Here is a 22,347-nt window from a genome sequence, read left to right on the forward strand (position 1 = left end):
CAGTGTTATATATAGCGCTCTATACCTCCATTATATATGTGTACATAATGTTATATATAGCGCTCTATACCTCCATTATATATGTGTACATGGTGTTATATATAGCGCTCTATACCTCCATTATATATGTGTACATGGTGTTATATATAGCACTCTATACCTCCATTATATATGTGTACATGGTGTTATATATAGCGCTCTATACCTCCATTATATGTGTGTACATGGTGTTATATATAGCGCTCTATACCTCCATTATATATGTGTACATGGTGTTATATATAGCGCTCTATACCTCCATTATATATGTGTACATGGTGTTATATATAGCGCTCTATACCTCCATTATATGTGTACATGGTATTATATATAGCGCTCTATACCTCCATTATATGTGTGTACATGGTGTTATATATAGCGCTCTATACCTCCATTATATACGTGTACATGGTGTTATATATAGCACTCTATACCGCCATTATATATGGGTACAGTGTTATATATAGCGCTCTATACCTCCATTATATATGGGTACAGTGTTGTATATAGCGCTCTCTACCTCCATTATATATGGGTACAGTGTTATATATAGCGCTCTATACCTCCATTATATATGTATACATAATGTTATATATAGCGCTCTCTACCTCCATTATATATGGGTACAGTGTTATATATAGCGCTCTATACCTCCATTATATATGTGTACATAATGTTATATATAGCGCTCTATACCTCCATTATATATGTGTACATGGTGTTATATATAGCGCTCTATACCTCCATTATATATGTGTACATGGTATTATATATAGCGCTCTATACCTCCATTATATGTGTGTACATGGTGTTATATATAGCGCTCTATACCTCCATTATATATGTGTACATGGTGTTATATATAGCGCTCTATACCTCCATTATATGTGTGTACATAATGTTATATATAGCGCTCTATACCTCCATTATATATGTGTACATGGTGTTATATATAGCGCTCTATACCTCCATTATATATGTGTACATGGTATTATATATAGCGCTCTATACCTCCATTATATATGGGTACAGTGTTATATATATAGCGCTCTATACCTCCATTATATATGTGTACATAATGTTATATATAGCGCTCTATACCTCCATTATATACGTGTACATGGTGTTATATATAGCGCTCTATACCTCCATTATATATGTGTACATGGTATTATATATAGCGCTCTATACCTCCATTATATGTGTGTACATGGTGTTATATATAGCGCTCTATACCTCCATTATATATGTGTACATGGTGTTATATATAGCGCTCTATACCTCCATTATATATGTGTACATGGTGTTATATATAGCGCTCTATACCTCCATTATATACGTGTACATGGTGTTATATATAGCGCTCTATACCTCCATTATATACGTGTACATGGTGTTATATATAGCGCTCTATACCTCCATTATATATGTGTACATAATGTTATATATAGCGCTCTATACCTCCATTATATATGTGTACATGGTGTTATATATAGCGCTCTATACCTCCATTATATATGTGTACATGGTATTATATATAGCGCTCTATACCTCCATTATATGTGTGTACATGGTGTTATATATAGCGCTCTATACCTCCATTATATATGTGTACATGGTGTTATATATAGCGCTCTATACCTCCATTATATATGTGTACATGGTGTTATATATAGCGCTCTATACCTCCATTATATATGTGTACATGGTGTTATATATAGCGCTCTATACCTCCATTATATACGTGTACATGGTGTTATATATAGCGCTCTATACCTCCATTATATACGTGTACATGGTGTTATATATAGCGCTCTATACCTCCATTATATATGTGTACATAATGTTATATATAGCGCTCTATACCTCCATTATATATGTGTACATGGTGTTATATATAGCGCTCTATACCTCCATTATATATGTGTACATGGTATTATATATAGCGCTCTATACCTCCATTATATGTGTGTACATGGTGTTATATATAGCGCTCTATACCTCCATTATATATGTGTACATGGTGTTATATATAGCGCTCTATACCTCCATTATATATGTGTACATGGTGTTATATATAGCGCTCTATACCTCCATTATATATGTGTACATGGTATTATATATAGCGCTCTATACCTCCATTATATGTGTGTACATGGTGTTATATATAGCGCTCTATACCTCCAATATATATGTGTACATAGTGTTATATATAGCGCTCTATACCTCCATTATATATGTGTACATGGTGTTATATATAGCGCTCTATACCTCCATTATATATGTGTACATGGTGTTATATATAGCGCTCTATACCTCCATTATATGTGTACACATGGTGTTATATATACCGCTCTATACCTCCATTATATGTGTACATGGTATTATATATAGTGGTCTGTATACTTTTTCTCTGCACGGTCTCCGGTAATGAAGACTCCGTGGATTTCCTCCCTGATCACGTGGCCAATCCCTCATACAGTAATACCGCGTCCGCACTAGTATAAGGATGTGCTCCGTCTGCACGGCCGCCTATCATGACAAGCACCGCTGTGATCACCGAGGACTCCTCACCCCATACAGTTACATCCCAGCCACTCGTTTACCGTTCGTCATTGTGTACAGAGTCCTCTTCCTGCCCCTCCGCCACAATAACACATACTAATGACGTCAGGAGACACGGCAGCAAAGGTCACGTGAGAGGACTGTCGGCAACGGAAGGCTCGAGTGTTCAAAGAGCTTTTTCAGTTTGCGTTCTCGCTGCTGTTGTCACTGGAGTCAGTGGCTGTGTGTTTGGTCTGAGCAGCCTTACGCCCCTAGTGTTGGTTTTCAGTATTGCATTGATGCTCTTTTCCCGACTACTAATTAGGAATCCGGTGTTTCCTCTGATCCGCCCCAGGTGTTTCTCTTTAGAATTGGCTGCTCACCATTGTACCAATGAGGCTGCCGTCACACTAGCAGGATTTGGTCAGTATTTTACCTCAGTATTTGTAAGCCAAAACCAGGAGTGGGTGATAAATGCAGAAGTGGTGCAAATGTTTCTATTATACTTTTCCACTATTTGTTCCACTCCTGGTTTTGGCTTACAAATACTGATGTAAAATACTGACCAAATACTGATAATGTGACGACAGCCTAAACGTGAGGAAAATGTAAGGGTATGTGCACACATTGTGGATTTGTACCCATTCCATTATAGAAATCCACAGGGGTAAAAAACGCAGCAAATCCACACAAAAAAAAAACGCAGCAAAAACGCACAAAAAACGCTGCAGAACTGCACAAAAAATGCAACAAATCTGCAGGTGCGTTTTCTGCCAGGAGAGGCAGAATCTGCACCAGAAATTCCTAAGCCTAATCTGCAACATGTGCACATATCCTAAGGGTAGTGAGGGAGCCAGAATCCTCAGCTCATTCCCACTTGTGATACAATCGGATGAATGCAGTCCGATAAAAAATCGGATTGAATTCAGACCAATGCTAATCTATCATTGTCTTCATCTGCTTTTTTTTCCAGCTCGGTTCACGATCACAGTAGGAGCCGATAGGATAGAAGAGATGGATTACATACAGTAAATACTGTATTTTTTAGAGTATAAGACGTTCCCTTTCCCAAAAAAAATTTGGGAGGAAAATGGGGGATGCGTCTTATAGTGCGAACGCACGCTTACCAGGGGGTTGTGGGCAGAGGTGTGGCGATGCTGCGCTGGTGGGCAGTGCAGAGTGCACCTGAGCAAGGTCCCTTCTTCAGGATGCTGGTGGCAAAATTGTGTTGGCGCCACGTCCCGGTGTCCGCGATGAACAGAGTATATCACCGGTTTCCTTGCGGCCATCTTCCTGAAGCCGTGGGCCGCATGTGTGCAGATTGAAATCTCAGCGGCACTCTGCTTCAGAAAAATGGCCGCCTAGATCTCAATCTGCACATGCGCCATTTTCCTGAAGCCTCCACGGTTTCAGGAAGATAGCCGCAGGGAAACCGGTGATGCACTCGGCTCTGTTCACCATGGACATTGGGCCGCAGCGTCGCCACATTTCTGCCGCTGGCATCCTGAAGAAGGGACCCTGCTCCATGATCCGCAGCATTGCCCCACTTCTGCCACTGCGGGCATCCTGAGGATGGGACCCTGCTCCAGCTCTGCCTCACCACCAACACCGGACCCGCAGCATCGCTCCCCAGCACTGCAGCATTGCCCCACTTCTGCCACTGCCGGTATCCTTAAGATGGGACCCTGCTCCAACTCTGCCTCACCACCAACACCGGACCCACAGCATCACACACCAGCACTGCAGCATTGCCCCACTTCTGCTGCCGTCGGCTTCCTGAAGAAGGGACCCTGCCTTCTGTGACCCCGCTGTACCACAGCCGGCTCTCAGGTAAGATACCTTAATTTCGGAAAATAAGACGGACCCCCATCTTATAAAAATCTTTTTTTCTGCTACTTTCCACCCCAATTTGGGGTGCATCTTATGGTCCGGTGCATTTTATTGTCCAGAAAATATGGTACATATAGAATAGGTATATAGATGTCAGTGACAAATACAATGAGTACAGTGTGTGCAAATTACTGTACATGTATTGAATTAATAAAAGATTATTTTTTGTAAAAAATGTCGTAAGCTCCTGCGCAATTTTCATAACCAGCAGAAGGAAAGTCGATGACTGGGGCAGATGTTTATAGCCTGGGAAGGGGGTAAAACCCATGGAGCTTCCCAGGCTATTAATGTCAACTCTCAACTGTATACTTAGCCTTTACTGGCTATTAAAATTTGGGACCCTCAAATAAAATAATGAGGGGACACCCCATAATTAATAACCAGCAAAGGCTATACAGACAGCTGTGGCCTGATATTAATAGCCTAGGAAGGGGCCATGGATCTTGCACCCCCCCCCCCCCCCCCGGCTATAAACATCAGCTCTTAGCCACCCCAGAAAAGAGGCATCTCTAAGATGCGCCAATTCTGGCACCTAGCTTCACTCTTCTCACTTGCCCTGTAGCGGTGGCAAATGGGGTAATAGTTGGGGGGTTGATGTCACCATCAGGAGACATCAATCCTCGAGGTTAGTAATGGAGAGGCGTCAATAAGACACCCCCATTACTAACCCCATAGTTACATTGTAAGAAAGCAGATACCCAAAAAAAAGTCCTTTAATTGAAAGAAAGACACAGACTCCTTTAATATTCTTAATTAAACTATACTTAAGATGTCACCTAATTCCAGCGAAGCCCTCAATCTCCGGTAATAAAAGTAAAATAAAAAAGCAACAATATACCATACCTGTCCGTCGTGGTGTGTCCCATGCTGTAATGCATGTCTGGGGGATAGTTAGTTTTCAACCAAGACGGTGCCAAGATGTGACCGTCCTAGCTGAAAACCACTGGTGAATGAGCTGCTGGGAGTGCATCTTCAGTGACGTCACTGAGGCTGCGCTCCCAACCGTGCTGAACTGCAGTGACCTCTGGACCATGGGAAAATCCCAGTGATGAGGTCACCGCAGTACAAGCACCGTATCTTCACAGCAGATCACGGTGATAATTTTTCACGGTGATCTGCTGTAAAGACACTGAGCTTGAACTTCGGTGACCTCATCACTGGCATTTTCCCATGGGAGCGCAGCAAGGCTGGAATTGGGCAGGTTAATCTTTGCGAAGGATGTATGAATCAAGCCGCGTACAAGGTTATTATCCTGGAAAAACAGTTTTCTGCTCAGGCAATGTTCCCCAACTCTGAGGACTGTTTTTTTCCAGCAGGACCATGCGCAATGCCACACAGCTAGGTCAATCAAGGTCTGGATGAAGGACCGCCACATCAAATCCCTGTCATGGCCAGCCCAATCTCCAGACCTGAACCCCATTGAAAACCTCTGGAATCTAATCAAGATGAAGATGGATAGTTACAAGCCATCAAACAAAGAAAAACTACTTAAATTTTTGTACCAGGAGTGGCATAAGGTCACCCAAAAGCAGTGTGAAAGACTGATGGAAAGCATGCCAAGACGCATGAAAGCTGTGATTAACCCCTTAGCGACCGCCGATACGCCTTTTAACGGCGGCCGCTAAGGGTACTTAAACCACAGCACCGTTAATTAACGGCGCTGTGGAAAAAGTCCATAGCGCCCCCCAGAGGCCGATTTTCTCCGGGGTCTCGGCTGCCGAGGGTAGCCGAGACCCCAGAGAACATGATTCGGGGGTTTTTTAACCCACCCCGCATTTGCGATCGCCGGTAATTAACCGTTTACCGGCGATCGCAAAAAAAAAAAAAACGATCTCTTTTTAATTTCTCTGTCCTCCGATGTGATCGCACATCGGAGGACAGAGAAAAGGGGTCCCAGGTGGCCCCCCAATACTCACCTAGCTCCCCCGATGCTCCTCGTGTCTCCCGGTGGGCGCCGCCATCTTCAAAATGGCGGGCGCATGCGCAGTGCGCCCGCCGGCCGGCACCGGGAGAATCTTTGGGGTCTCGGCTGCCGGGGGTAGCCGAGACCCCAAAGAGCACGATCGGGGTCGGTATTACCGACCCCTGTTTTGCGATCGCCGGTAATTAACTGTTTACCGGCGACCGCAAAAAAAAAAAAAAAAAAGAAAAAAAAAGTAAAGTGTAATTCTCTGTCCTCTGATGTGATCGCACATCAGAGGACAGAGAAATAGGGGGATTCGGGGACCCTAGCATACTCACCTAGGTCCCTGGATCCTCTTGCTGCTCCTCCTGGGCGCCGGCAGCAGAACATGGCGGACGCATGCCCAGTGCGCCCGCCATCTGTCTCCATCTGCCGGCCGGCAGGAGAACAGCAGTTGGGGCTAAAATTAGGGTTAGGGGTAGGGGTAGGGTTAGGGGTAGGGTTAGGGGTAGTAGGGGTAGGGGTAGGGTTAGGGGTAGGGTTAGGGGTAGGGTTAGGGTTAGGGGTAGGGTTAGGGTTAGGTTAGGGGTAGGGTTAGGGGTAGGGTTAGGGGTAGGGTTAGGTTAGGGTTAGGGGTAGGGTTAGGTTAGGGTTAGGTTAGGGGTAGGGTTAGGGGTAGGGTTAGGTTAGGGTTAGGGGTAGGGTTAGGGGTAGGGGTAGGGTTAGGTTAGGGCTAGGGTTGGGGCTAAATTTAGGGTTGGGGTTGGGGCTAAATTTAGGGTTAGGGTTGGGGCTAAATTTAGGGTTAGGGTTGGGGCTAAACTTAGGGTTAGGCTTCTTTCACACTTACGTCGGTACGGGGCCGTCGCAATGCGTCGGCCCGACATACCGACGCACGTTGTGAAAATTGTGCACAACGTGGGCAGCAGCTGTAGTTTTTCAACACATCCGCTGCCCAATCTATGTCCTGGGGAGGAGGGGGCGGAGTTACGGCCACGCATGCGCGGTCAGAAATGGCGGATGCGACGTACAAAAAACGTTTCATTGAACTTTTTTTGTGCCGACGCTCCGCCAAAACACAACTGATCCAGTGCACGACGGACGCGACGTGTGGCCATCCGTCACGATCCGTCGGCAATACAAGTCTATGGGCAAAAAACGCATCCTGCGGGCACATTTGCAGGATCCGTTTCTTGTCCAAAACGACGGATTGCGACGGAATGCCAAACGACGCAAATGTGAAAGTAGCCCTAGGGCTAGGGTTAGGGTTGGGGCTAAAGTTAGGGCTAGGGTTGGGGCTAAAGTTAGGGTTAGAGCTGGGATTAGGGTTAGGGTTTGGATTAGGGTTGGTTTTAGGGTTAGGGTTGGCATTAGGGTTACGCTTGGGATTAGGGTTAGGTTTGGGATTAGGGTTAAGGTTAGGGTTGTGATTAGGGGTGTATTGGGATTAGGGTTAGGTTTGAGGTTAGGGTTGAGATTAGGATTAGGGGTGTGTTGGATTTAGGGTTTTGATTAGGGTTATGGTTAGGGTTGACATTAGGGTTGTTTTGGGGTAAGGGTTGTGATTATGGTTAGGGTTAGTGATTAGGATTATGGATGAGGTTGGGATTAGGGTTAGGGGTGTGTTGGGGTTAGGGTTGGAGCTAGAATTGGGGGGTTTCCACTGTTTAGGTACATCAGGGGGTCTCCAAACACGACAGCCAATTTTGCGCTCAAAAAGTCAAATGGTGCTCCCTCTCTTCTGAGCTCTGCCGTGCGCCCAAACAGTGGGTTACCCCCACATATGGGGCATCAGCGTACTCGGGATAAATTGGACAACAACTTCTGGGGTCCAATTTCTCTTGTTACCCTTGTGAAAATAAAAACTTGGGGGCTACAAAATCTTTTTTGTGAAAAAAAAAATATTTTTTATTTTCACGACTCTGCATTCTAAACTTCTGTGAAGCATTGGGGCATTCAAAGTTCTCACCACACATCTAGATAAGTTCCTTGGGGGGTCTAGTTTCCAAAATGGGGTCACTTTTGGGGGGTTACTACAGTTTAGGTACATCAGGGGCTCTGCAATCGCAACATAATGCCCACAGACCATTCTATCAAAGTCTGCATTCCAAAAAGGCGCTCCTTCCCTTCCGAGCTCTGCCGTGCGCCCAAACAGTGGTTTACCCCCACATATGGCGCATCAGCGTACTCGGGATAAATTGGACAACAACTATTACAGTCCAATTTCTCCTGTTACCCTTGTGAAAATAAAAACTTGGGGGCTACAATATCTTTTTTGTGGTAAAAAAAATTTTTTTTTATTTTCACGACTCTGCATTCTAAACTTCTGTGAAGCACTTGGGCATTCAAAGTTCTCACCACATATCTAGATAAGTTCCTTGGGGGGTCTAGTTTCCAAAATGGGGTCACTTGTGGAGGGTTTCTACTGGTTAGGTACATCAGGGGCTCTGCAAACGCAACATAATACCCGCAGACCATTCTATCAAAGTCTGCATTCCAAAACGGCGCTCCTTCCTTCCGAGCTCTGCTGTGCGCCCAAACAGTGGTTTACCCCCACATATGGGGTACCAGCATACTCAGGACAAATTGGACAACAACTTTTGGGGTCCAATTTCTCTTGTTACCCTTGTGAAAATAAAAATTTGGTGGCTAAAAAATCTTTTTTGTGAAAAAAAAAATATTTTTTATTTTCACGGCTCTGCATTATAAACTTCTGTGAAGCACTTGGGCATTCAAGGTTCTCACCACACATCTAGATAAGTTCCATGGGGGGTCTAGTTTCCAAAATGGGGTCACTTGTGGGGGATTTCTACTGTTTAGGCACATCAGGGGCTCTCCAAACGCGACATGGCGTCCGATCTCAATTCCAGCCAATTCTACATTGAAAAAGTAAAACGGCGCTCCTTCACTTCCAAGCTCTGCGGTGCGCCCAAACAGTGGTTTACCCCAACATATTGGGTATCGACGTACTCAGGAGAAATTGCACAACAACTTTAGTGGTCTAATTTCTCCTGTTACCCTTGTGAAAATAAAAATTTGTGGGCAAAAAGATCATTTTTGTAGAAAAAATGCAATTTTTTTTTTTCACGGCTCTACGTTATAAACTTCTGTGAAGCACATGGGGGTTCAAAGTGCTCACCACACATCTAGATAAGTTCCTTAAGGGGTCTAGTTTCCAAAATGGTGTCACTTGTGGGGGGTTTCCACTGTTTAGGCACATCAGGGGCTCTCCAAACGCGACATGGCGTCCAATCTCAATTCCAGCCAATTCTACATTGAAAAAGTAAAACGGCACTCCTTCTCTTCCAAGCTCTGCGGTGCGCCCTAACAGTTGTTTACCCCCACATATTGGGTATCAGCGTACTCAGGAGAAATTGCACAACAACTTTTGTGGTCTAATTTCTCCTGTTACCCTTGTGAAAATAAGAATTTGTGGGCGAAAAGATCATTTTTGTGTAAACAAAAGCGATTTTTTATTTTCACGGCTGTACGTTATAAACTTCTGTGAAGCACTTGGGGGTTCAAAGTGCTCACCACACATCTAGATAAGTTCCTTAAGGGGTCTAGTTTCCAAAATGGTGTCACTTGTGGGGAGTTTCCACTGTTTAGGTACATCAGGGGCTCTCTAAATGTGACATGGTGTCCGATCTCAATTCCAGCCAATTCTGCATTGAAAAAGTCAAACGGCGCTCCTTCACTTCTAAGTTCTGCGGTGCGCCCTAACAGTGGTTTACCCCCACATATGGGGTATTGGCGTATTCAGGAGAAATTGCATAACAAAATTTATGGTTACATTTCTGTTTTTACACTTGTGAAAATAAAAAAAATGGTTCTGAATTAAGATGTTTGCAAAAAAAAGTTAAATGTTCATTTTTTCCTTCCACATTGTTTCAGTTCCTGTGAAGCACGTAAAGGGTTAATAAACTTCTTGAATGTGGTTTTGAGAACCTTGAGGGGTGTAGTTTTTAGAATGGTGTCACACTTCATTATTTTCTATCATATAGACCCCTCAAAATGACTTCAAATGTGATGTGGTCCCTAAAAAAAAATGGTGTTGTAAAAATGAGAAATTGCTGGTCAACTTTTAACCCTTATAACTCCCTAACAAAAAAAAATTTTGTTTCCAAAATTGTGCTGATGTAAAGTAGACATGTGGGAAATGTTATTTATTAACTATTTTTCATGACATATCTCTCTGATTTAAGGGCATAAAAATACAAAGTTTGAAAATTGCAAAATTTTAAAAATTTTCGCCATATTTCCGTTTTTTTCATAAATAATCGCAAGTAATATCGAAGAAATGTTACCACTAACATGAAGTACAATATGTCACGAAAAAACAGTCTCAGAATCAGCGGGATCCGTTGAAGCGTTCCAGAGTTATAACCTCATAAAGTGACAGTGGTCAGAATTGCAAAAATTGGCCTGGTCATTAAGTACCAAATTGGCTCTGTCACTAAGGGGTTAAAAATCATGGTTATTCCACAAAATATTGATTCCTGAACTCTTCCTGAGTTAAAACGTTAGTATTGTTGTTTCTAAATGATTATGAACTTGGATTTTTTTGCATTATTTGAGGTCTGCAAGCAATGCATTTTTTTGTTATTTTGACCATTTCTCATTTTCAGAAAAGAAATACAAAATGTATTGCTTGGAACTTTGGAGAAATGTTGTCAGTAGTTTATAGAATAAAAGCACAATTTACATTTTACTCAAAAATACACCTATACAGAGAAAAATCAGAAAAACTGAATATTTTGCAGTGGTCTCTTAATTTTTGACAGAGGTGTATATATGTGTGTGTGTTGTGACAAATATTTCCTTTGAAAACGATGTGTGTAAATGACAGATAGTTGCTCTATGTAAAAGCTTATGTTAAAAATCGCATTGCAATCGGATAACAATCGCACTGCAGTCGAATGTAAATCGGATGCTAGGTGGGAAAAATCAGATTGTACTCACATAAAAAAAGCATGACACTCGCATGACATTTGCATTACACTCGTCCAACTCTCCTGCATCAAAATCACACTGATTTTAAAATCGCTAGTGTTTCTCCAGCCTAATGCGCACATTTGCAGGTGTTACTGCTGGATCTCACCTTCCTCCATTGCTAAGCATAGAATAGGGTGAACTCCACACTAGATCTGAGAGCCGTCCTGATTCCATTTCTGTGCGGATTTTTCCCACATGTACATGGGATTTCCAAGGACTATAAGGCCTTCTCCACATGGCGGCTTTTTTCTGAGTTGTTGGCGCAGATACGCTCCATATTTGCCTCAGAAACCTCTGTGGACGTAAACTAAAGGCATGTGTGCGCACGGAATCAGTTTGCTAAGTTTTTGATGCAGAAATTCAACGTTCAGGAGTTTTGAGATATCGGCAGTTTTTGCTCCAAAATCTCATTTTGTAACGTAAAGACATTGCTGTAATGGCTGGGAGCAGGCGACCGTGTGTCCTGTCATCTGAGAGAATCGGGCTGGTTATGCAAATCACATGCTAATCAGAGTGTGATCCAATTGTTTTGGATGAGAAGATGGAAAAAAAATTGTCTCCATCTTCTCTATTGCGTCAGTGCGCGGAAATTGGAATACACTCAGATGTTTTCCACAGTCTCATTGACTTGTATGGCTGACTGTGATCCGAATATCGGCTCAAACCCGGGCATGTCTCAATTTTTCCTAGGACTGGCATGGTAAGAGAAATAAAGGCGGCATGTGCACTTTCCCATAGAATAACATTGGTCCAAGTGCGTTGCAATTTTTATCAGATCGCACTTAAACTAAAAATACACTCATCTGCACCCGGCCTAAGGCCTCTTTCCCTTGTCCTTGTGATTCCTGTACAGGAAAAAAACAGGTGAGATCCGTGGTCCGCGTGCCGTCCGTATGTACGTATGTGACATCCGTGTGACATCTGCGTGACTTCCGCATGTTTGTTTGCTGTCTTTGTTTCACATCCATGTGCAGTCCATGTGTCCGTGTGACATGTCCCAACACCTGGGAAAACCAATACAATTCGCTCTGTTCCTAGGCATCAGCTGCTGAAGGCAGCTCTCATCATCGTCGCTTAGTCTCCCTGAGATCAGCTTGACCAGGCAACAATGATGGGAACAGTATTCAGCACCCTCTGTACCGCCTGTGTAAAATAATTTTCATAATTAGCAGAGGGAAAGCCACCTGCTCGGGGCTGATGTTATTAATCTGGGACAAGGGACAATATCCCCAAAGGTTCTCAAGCTATTAAAGGGAAGCTGTTACCTACTTTTTCGTATATAAGCTTCGGCCACCGCCATTAGGGGCTAATCTACAGCATTCTGTAATGCTGTAGATAAGCCCCAGTTGAAACCTGAAAGATAAGAAAAACAAGTTATATTGTACTTGGAGCGCCCCCAGACACAGGGCCACGAGTTCTCGGTACCGGGCCTCTCTGGTTCGGTTCTGAGGCTGTCATGGTGGCTAGACCCGGTCCGCGACCCTGCTAAGGGGCGTCCAATAAAGGTGGTACAGTCTGTCAGGGGTTCGTGACGCCACCTGTGGTGTTCGGTCAGGGTGACCGACGCTGCTGTGGGGTCCGCTGGGTTGATGGAATGGCAGCTGGATGGTATACCTTCCCACAGGTGAAGGATGTACCCAGGGCTTCCCAGTAAGGTAATGGTGTGAGGTGCAGACAATAACGAGGACACAAGGTTGCAGTCTCTTTACCTCTTTACTGAAGACTTCAGGATCCTCAATCCAGAGCACGCTTAACAGGGCTATCTGAGACCGGCCGGTCCAATGGGCACATCCAGAGTTTCCTTCGCAGATGGAAATCGTTGCCTACCACTAGCGCCTGTGTGTTGTAGTCCTACCCTGCTGAGCATTCGGAATAGTCCTCACAACTGCTGTTCTCGTTCGTTCGTTCTCTACAGCTCTCTCTCTTTCTTTAGTTCCAGATGTTACTAGTTTTTCGTCCCCCAGTATGTTTTGGCTAGGACGCACCCGTATGACGGGAAAGCCTGGAGGTCTTCCGTGACCCTAGAGACGCCCCTCTCCCACTGTTGCCCCCTATGTCTTCTTAGGAAATTTAAGGTAGACAGCCAACCTATAATTAACTGTCCTGCGGAGTTTGAAGTAAGGCCTAAAGTCAGTTACTCCCGCGGTGTTCCGGCCACCGGCTACGCGCCTCAGTAGGATCCTTCCCTTCGTGTCTCTCTCTTGGATACCGCCGCGGGGTGTGCAGGCGCGGTTCCGTTACGTTCTGCTCTGGTCACTAGGCACCTGCCAGGTTCCCACGCCTGACAGGGACCCCCCTGTGTCTTCTCCCTGCAACACCCCCTGCCACGGGATGTTGCCTGGTTCCAACCCAGTCAGCTTCTGACTAACTTCCTCCCCAGCCCCTAGTTTTACCAGTGTGAGGAGTGGCCCAATAAATAAAGCCTTTTTCTCCCCCTAGTGGCCGGAGTGTGAAGTGTAATGTGTTCTGGTGATACCTGGTCAGGAGAACTCCTTTAGTGTCATCAGACATACCATCACTCCCCTTAGTGGCAGAGCGTCATACTGCAACGACCAGGTCTCTGGGGCGCTGCACTCCCCCCCGGTTAAATCCAGTACTCCTGGACTGGGAAGAAGAACAACAATACATTGCAGCAAAAGACATACCAAATTTTGAAATGCTTAAAACAGGTAATTAGAATAATGCTTCCCTTTATGAGAGGTGAGAACACTTGAACGTTACAAACAAAAACAAGGTTAAATATTTTTAAATAACATTCTGACTATAAATAACTCTCAGTACACAGCCAGGTATTCTACCAAGTGCAAACTCTGAACAATAATTTAACTTTTCCTTTAAGGGCGTATAAGCTGAACCCACCAAAGGCCTACTATAAAATACTATATAAATAACTCAACTTTTCTTTCCGTTCTAGCTTCACCAATGCAGGACTGCCTAGCTCTTTGGCTGGGCCAACTGTCATTGTACCGACCATCATTCTACGGTTCTCAGGAGGACTCTCTCCCTAACCCCTATGGGTTCACTTCAAGCTTTCCTGTCCTCAATCTTTATTAACATTATCAAACTTTACTAACTTTCAACATTATTAACGTTTCGATCTTTTCCAAAGCAACATGTCAACATTCCCTTTAAGAGGGAACCAAGTCTCTAGGAAATAGTGCAGATTCTCTCTGTCTGCAAGTCCACTGAAAGCAAGACCTTCTGCGTCATGTCCAGAAGCATTATCTTCGCAAAATCTTCTTTCGCTTGTAAAACCAGTAGAGAGCACCTTTAAGAAGGTGCAAACTATATACAAAACAGTTTTGAATCATTCACTGTTCATGATCCCGCAGTCTTTTAAACAATGATGAACATGTGCAAAAATAGAAAAAGAACTATAAACAATAGGGATCCCGGGTAAACAAAGGGACCCCTTTTAGGAATAACGCTGGATGGGTTTTAAGCAGCAGCAAGAAACAGTTAACTATGTACATGGACCCCCTGCCACGGGATGTTGCCTGAATCCAACCCAGTCAGCTTCTGACTAACTTCCTCCCCAACCCCTAGTTTTACCAGTGTGAGGAGTGGCCCAATAAATAAAGCCTTTTGCTCCCCCTAGTGGCCGGAGTGTGAAGTGTAAAGTGTTCTGGTGATACCTGGTCAGGAGAACTCCTTCAGTGCCATCAGACGTACCATCACTCCTCTTAGTAGCAGAGTGTCATACTGCAACGACCAGATCTCTGGGGCGCTGCATACATATTCAGGTCTTCGAGGTTTAGTTCTATAATAGGTTGCAAGGCATCCATCGGTAACGAACACTTCCCGGCCGTGGAAGCCCTGGTTCTGTGTTCTCGCCTGATGTGGTGTCAGTGTCGTGGGTTCGTCTCTCAGATGCGGCCAGGTCACCCGGTGTCTGGATCTGAATGTCAGCTTTGGTTGCAAGTTCAGTAGCGGCGATAATGCACACTGTGGTGACAGGGATGGAGTTCGTCAAATCAGGGTTAGTCGTAGTCAGGACAGCAGGTGGCGCCATTACCGGCTCGCATCGGTAGACATTTCGAGCGCACCACCCTTGCGCACTCCGATGGCGGGTGTACGTCACCTGGTCCCCTCTGTGTAGCAGCTGTCCGTCACCTCTATCGTGGCGCGGGACCTTGACATTGTAGCTAGTAAAGAAGATTTCCGTCGGTAGCCCCGGTTCCTGTCTATAGCCCCAACCCCGCTTTACCGGACTCCCTTTACTGCGTTCTGTCTTTGGTCCTTGTACTTTCGGTGGGTCACTTTGTTCTGTCTCTTCTCGGTCTTTCCAGTGTAAAACTAGATATTGTTTATATTGTTCCCAATTAAGCGCAGCGACGCTGAGGCCCTCCTGTCTAGTCCCGTCTGGCCCCATCCTTGGGGTGTCCCATTGGAAGATCACCCCCTCTGAGCTTACTCCCAGTGGTATCCCCATAGTCGTCGGTAGCGGGGGGCACCAGCTTCTCCATGGTGCCGGGGGCTATAACCACCAGCTCAGGAGCGGGGAGTCGGTCTCTGTCAGGACGGGGAGCGGCCGCGGGAGCCGGATCGATCAGGAGGGCAGGGGCATTTTCCATACCTCCGTCTGATGTGGTTCCACCGATGCCGATCGGTTCCATTGACGAGGACGCTGGAGTCGGCTGCAGCTCGGACCGTGGTTCTACCGATGCGGCCCTCAGTGACGGCTCCGATCTCCATTGCTTCACATCGGCTGGCTCCACGATCGGGATAGGCTGACTTGGCTCCTCCGCCCGCGGCTCCAAGAAATCCGAGCCCTCCAGCCGCGGCAGGTTCGAGTTCCGGTCTGACAGGGCTGACAGGGACAGGCCAGGATCGCTCCTTCATCGCTCGGGCACCCGCTGGTCGTCATCCCCTCTCCGGGGTCTGCAATGGCACTCACACGCTGCTCCTCCATTTCCTGGGGGAGTGGCTCCTTCTTGTCTTGGTTCCCGCCGCTGCAAGTCAGGGGGCGGTTCTCCTCTGCTTTGGGGCAGATCATCCCCCCGCAACAGTAATCGGAGGGGGTGGTCAGCACTTCTGGCGCCACTTTGATAGTCTCCTCCCATGGCATGCCCTCCTTCTTCCCCTGCGCTCCTCGTGGCGCGGCAATGGCGGCAGTTTTGGCGGGAATCTCGCGGCAGATAGCAATACACAGTCTTTGCAATAAATCACAGTCCAAACACGTTTCAGTCAAAGTTCCAAGGCACACATGACCTGCTTCTCAGGCTTAAGTAGGATCCTGTTCGTGACGCCAAGTTGGAGCGCCCCCAGACACAGGGCCACGAGTTCTCGGTACCGGGCCTCTCTGGTTCGGTTCTGAGGCTGTCACGGTGGCTAGACCCGGTCCGCGACCCTGCTAAGGGGCGTCCAATAAAGGTGGTGCAGTCTGTCAGGGGTTCGTGACGCCACCTGTGGTGTTTGGTCAGGGTGACCGACGCTGCTGTGGGGTCCGCTGGGGTGATGGAATGGCAGCTGGATGGTATACCTTCCCACAGGTGAAGGATGTCCCCAGGGCTTCCCAGTAAGGTAGATGGTAATGGTGTGAGGTGCAGACAATAACGAGGACACAAGGTTGCAGTCTCTTTACCTCTTTACTGAAGACTAGGGTTGAGCGACCTTTACTTTTATAGGATCGGGTCGGGTTTCACGAAACCCGACTTTCTCAAAAGTCGGGTCGAGTGAAATCGGCCGATCCTATAAAAAAGTCGGGGTCGGGGTCGGCCGAAACCCGAAACCCAATGCATTGCAATGGGTTACTATGGTTCCCAGGGTCTGAAGTAGAGGAAACTCTCCTTCAGGCCCTGGGATCCATATTTAAGTGTAAGAGAAAGAATTAAAATAATAAATATTGCTATACTTACCCTCTGACGCGCCCTGGTACAAACCGGCAGTCTTCCTTCCTTAGAATCAGCGCTTGAAAGACCTTCGGTGACGTCGCGGCTTGTGATTGGTCGCGCGACGGCCCATGTGACCGCACACGCGACCAATCACAAGCCGCGACGTCACCGAAGGTCCTTCAAGTGCTGATTCTTAGGAAGGAAAGCTGCCGGAAAGAAGCAGGGCGCGTACGAGGGTGAGTATATACCTAATAAGAATATACTCACCCTTGGATGCGCCCTGCTTCTTTCCGGCAGCCTTCCTTCCTAAGAATCAGCGCTTGAAGGACCTTCGGTGACGTCGCGGCTTGTGATTGGTCGCGTGAGCGGTCACATGGGCCGTCGCGCGACCAATCACAAGCCGCGACGTCACCGAAGGTCCTTCAAGTGCTGATTCTAAGGAAGGAAGACTGCCGGTTAGTACCAGGGCGCATCAGAGGGTGAGTATAGCAATATTTTTTATTTTAATTCTTTCTTTTACACTTAAATATGGATTCCGATACCGATTTCCGATATTGCAAACATATCGGAACTCGGTATCGGAATTCCGATACCAGATTCAGAAGATCGCCGACCTCATGGCCGACCCCACACAGGGATCGGGTTTCATGAAACCCGACCTTGCCAAAAGTCGGCGACTTCTGAAAATGGCCGACCCGCTTCGCTCAACCCTACTGAAGACTTCAGGATCCTCAATCCAGAGCACGCTTAACAGGGCTATCTGAGACCGGCCAATCCGATGGGCACATCCAGAGTTTCCTTCGCAGATGGAAATCGTTGCCTACCACTAGCGCCTGTGTGTTGTAGTCCTACCCTGCTGAGCATTCGGAATAGTCCTCACAACTGCTGTTCTCGTTCGTTCGTTCTCTACAGCTCTCTCTCTCTCTTTGGTTCCAGATGTTTCTAGTTCAACGTCCCCCAGGTATGTTATGGCTAGGACGCACCCGTATGACGGGAAGGCCTGGAGGTCTTCAGGGACCCTAGAGACGCCCCTCAACCACTGTTGCCCCCTATGTCTTCGTAGGTGTAGTAAGGTAGACAGCCAACCTATGATTAACTGTCCTGCGGAGTTCGAAGTAAGGCCTAGAGTCAGTTACTCCCGCGGTGTTCCGGCCACCGGCTACGCGCCTCAGCAGGATGTTGCCTCGGTCTCACGGCACGACTCCTACTGGTACTCCTTTGTGCTTGATCTCGTTTACACTGTTCCACAATATCCTTCCCTTCGTGTCTCTCTCTTGGATACCGCCGCGGGGTGTGCATGCACGGTTCCGTTACGTTCTGCTCTGGTCGCTAGGCACCTGCCAGGTTCCCACGCCTGACAGGGACCCCCCAGTGTCTTCTCCCTGCAACACCCCCTGCCACGGGATGTTGCCTGAATCCAAAGCAGTCAGCTTCTGACTAACTTCCTCCCCAACCCCTAGTTTTACCAGTATGAGGAGTGGCCCAATAAATAAAGCCTTTTTCTCCCCCTAGTGGCCGGAGTGTGAAGTGTAATGTGTTCTGGTGATACCTGGTCAGGAGAACTCCTTTAGTGTCAGCAGACGTACCATCACTCCCCTTAGTGGAAGAGCGTCATACTGCAACGACCAGGTCTCTGGGGCGCTGCATACTCATCTGGAGGGGGCGGTCTGGTGCAGTCCGGTCAGCATCACGGTCCGGGTCCAGCGCCTCCCATCTTCATGCGATGACGTCCTGTTCCTGGCTTCCTATCGTGGCTCCTGCGCAGGCATAATTCTCTGCCCTGTTGAGTACTGCAGTGCACAGGCGCTGGGCTTCTCGGACCTTTCCCGGCGCCTGAGCACTGCAGTACTTTGCTCTGCACAGGGCTGTTCCATCTCGCATGTTCAACGTGAATATTTTCTCTCTGAGCCCTGTTCATACAGGTGCTATACAGATGATCAGGTCTTTAAATACATCAGATAGGGATTATATACATTAGACAGGACTGCTCTATTATGGGTATACCTTGGCGATTGGTGGAGCAGCTTAACATACTTTTTTTGCAAAAAAACATATTGACTAAATACCCTTTATTTTTTCATTTTTTGACTAGCACTTACTTATTTACTGTGACTTTTTTACAACAGAGTATTTTTTTACCTCTCTGTGCGCTTTTGTGTTTTCAAGTTCTTTGGTGGTGTGAACAGGTTCCTACAGACTTGTTCGCTATGCAGGTGGCCCATGTGTTTTTGGTTTTACAGGGCAGATAAAGTACGCCTGCGCATAAGCCACAACAGGAAGCAAGGAAGAGCATGTCATCACATGAAGATGGGAGGCGCCAGACCCGGACCGTGACGCCCATCGGACCAGACTGCAGTGGGACCGCCCCCCAGGTGAGTATAATCTAACTTGTTTTTCTTATCTTTCAGGTTACATTGGGGGCTTATCTACAGTATTACAGAATGATGTAGATAAGCCCCTAATGGCGGTGGCCGCAGCCTATATACGAAAATCTAGGTGACAGATTCCCTTTAATAAAAGCTCACAGCTGTTTGCTTAGCCTTTACTGGTGAGTTTAGAAAAAAAATGATGTAGGGTCCCCCTATAAATTCATACTACACTCCCTGACAGAAGTTATGTCGCTTATCCATGTTATGTAATTAAAAGCTTATAACCTGACGTTAAATTCATCCATTATTCTTTTGAAAGCTGAAACCCTCCGAAATGAAGTTTAAGTTAAGAAAATAAATTGGCATCTATGCAGAAATATTGATCACTTTATGGATCACAGAATGGTCAGATTTTGGCAAGACAAAAGTTTTGTCGCCTGGTCATTTAATGCACCCAATCCTAGTTTACTTCCTCACCTGTGCTCAGTAAATGGTCGGTTAATTAGTGTGTGTGTGTGTGTGTGTGTGTATAAACAGAAATCCAGCACCCTAGACCTTCACTTGAACTGCAACTTGAGCTCTGATAACATGCCAAAAATCCAGCCTGCAACCAAAGCCTGGATTATCAAGAGGCTGAAGACCAGATCCACTGCAGAGGTGGCTGGCACCTTTAATGTATCTAAGCATCAAGTAAAAAGAATTAAAAAAAGATTTGAAGAGACTGGAGATGTGTTTGACAAGCCCAGATCCGGCAGAGCCCGCAAGACAACTGCTCAGGAGGAACGTTTGTTGGTTATAAAATCCATAGCAAGCCCCTCTTCCACTACAGCAGAGCTCCATCAGGCCTGGTCACCTCAAGTGCCTGTGTCAACTAGAACAGTTTGTAGGATTGTATCTCGAAATGGCCTCCATGGTCGAATCAGTGCCCAGAAGCCAGCACTAAACAAAAGGCAAATAAAAAACATGTGGCATTTGCAAAATCCCACAGCCTGCTAAACAGATGGACGCCGGAAAAGTGTCAGAAGGTGGATTTCTCTGATGAATCTTCAGTAGAATTACACCAAAGCCACCGTAAATACTGCAGGTGACCTACTAGAGCCCGTATGGATCCAAGATACATCCAGAAAACAGTTATATTTAGTTTTGGAAAGATCATGGTCTGGGGTTACATGCAGTATGGGGGTGTGCAAAACATTTGCAAGGTGGAAGGCAATATCAATAGCCTAAAAAATCAAAAAGTATTAGCTACCTCTTATATTCCAAATCATAAAAGGGGTCAAATTGTGCAGCAGGATGGTGCTCCATCTCATACATCCATCTCTATAACAAAGTTCCTACAGGCAAAAAAGATCAAGGTGCTCAATGACTGGCCAGCCCAGTCACCCGACATGAACATCATTGAGCATGTTTGGGGTAGGATGAAAGAGGAAGCTTGGAAGACAAAACCAAAGAATCTAGATGAACTCTGGGAGGCATGTAAGACTGCATTCTTTGCTATTCCTGATGACTTCATTAATACATTGTATGAATCATTGTTGAACCGCATGGATGCAGTCCTTCAAGCTCATGGAAGTCACACAAAATATTAAATATGACTCTAATAGCACCACAACTTCATTCACCAATGTTATGCAACATATATTTGTATTTTAAGTTAATTGTTTGTGCAGTGCCCCAGAGTTCTGGTCGTTGCAGTAATGTTATTCTTCCACCAGGGGGAGTGATATGGGGCACAGTACCGGTAGCCAGAACACCGAGGGAGTAAAGATCTCTATGCAATACTTCAGAGACTGGCGGGACAGTTATTTCCACGTTGGTTGCCCGACTGTTGTGAATTCAGCTTTTGGGCTCCCTCCGGTGGTTGTAGAGGGTAATGCAGTTGTGCCTGGATTGCAGGAGTGGACATGTGTATCTACTAATTGCAGGACTGACTGGGGTATATAGCTTTGCAGGATCCTATAGTCAGTGCCAGTTGTTCATTGTTCTTGCAGGATTCACTTCCCTGCTGGTCTCTCCAGTTTGCTGTGCTTTTCTACAAAGATAAGTCCTGGCTTTGTTTTTGCTGTCCACCTGCTGTGGACCTTAATAGTATTGGCATATGCAACAGATTAGAACTTATTATAAGTGAAAGGAGGACTTTATACTAACCAGACAGCAGATGGCGATAGTGTGTAAAGTTATATACTTGCTGTAATGTGGGGAGGGAAGCTCTCAGTTGTTGGTTGTTTTCTTACTTTCTGTTTTTGCTTTTCTTCATGAATGTGTTGTGTTCAGTGCACGGACTGTGTGACACTGAATTGTATCTCATGTTTATCCAGTATGAAGTAAATACTGTTTACTCAAGATATCTTGCTGATTGAAGCTCTCCTAAGTACAGCGGTGACTGCAAGAAGATGCACTCTGCAACAGGTTATGGGCCCAGGCACCCCAGACACTACAGGTCTGCACTGCAAGCCCAGGCAGAAGGATCCTGGTTTATAACCCCAGATAACGGAGCACACAGATAAGCTCTGTAAACAGAAGGAAATAAATCCAGATACAGAGTGACAGAGAAATTCACCATCCCAGGAGCTGGATATAATTGCAGAGAATTCACAGGACATACAGGAGAATATCTTCAGTACAACTCTCTAAACAAGTAAGACTATATAAAGATGATGAGTAACACAGAACTGAAATTTACAGTAGCTAAACTGAATAGTGAAAATTATCAGTTATGGAAATTCAAAGTAGAGATGTTGTTATCTAAGGATGATCTATGGGAACTAATGGT

At 45.8% G+C, this 22,347-nt stretch overlaps 1 protein-coding gene across 2 annotated transcripts in view; it reads right to left on the reverse strand.

Moving 5' to 3' along the window:
* TMEM167B (transmembrane protein 167B) overlaps nucleotides 1-2,796 on the reverse strand; it is a 55,198-nt gene extending 52,402 nt beyond the window's left edge. The window contains exon 1 of one of the 2 annotated variants that reach the window (XR_011319225.1): nucleotides 2,646-2,796. The gene's annotated coding sequence lies outside the window, so the exon portion shown is untranslated. The remainder of the gene's footprint in view (nucleotides 1-2,645) is intronic. The other variant, XM_069756494.1, reaches the window with a different exon arrangement.
* Between the last annotated feature and the right edge of the window lie 19,551 nt (nucleotides 2,797-22,347).

This window comes from Ranitomeya imitator, chromosome 3 (assembly GCF_032444005.1).
Source record: "Ranitomeya imitator isolate aRanImi1 chromosome 3, aRanImi1.pri, whole genome shotgun sequence".
Classification (NCBI taxonomy): domain Eukaryota; kingdom Metazoa; phylum Chordata; class Amphibia; order Anura; family Dendrobatidae; genus Ranitomeya; species Ranitomeya imitator.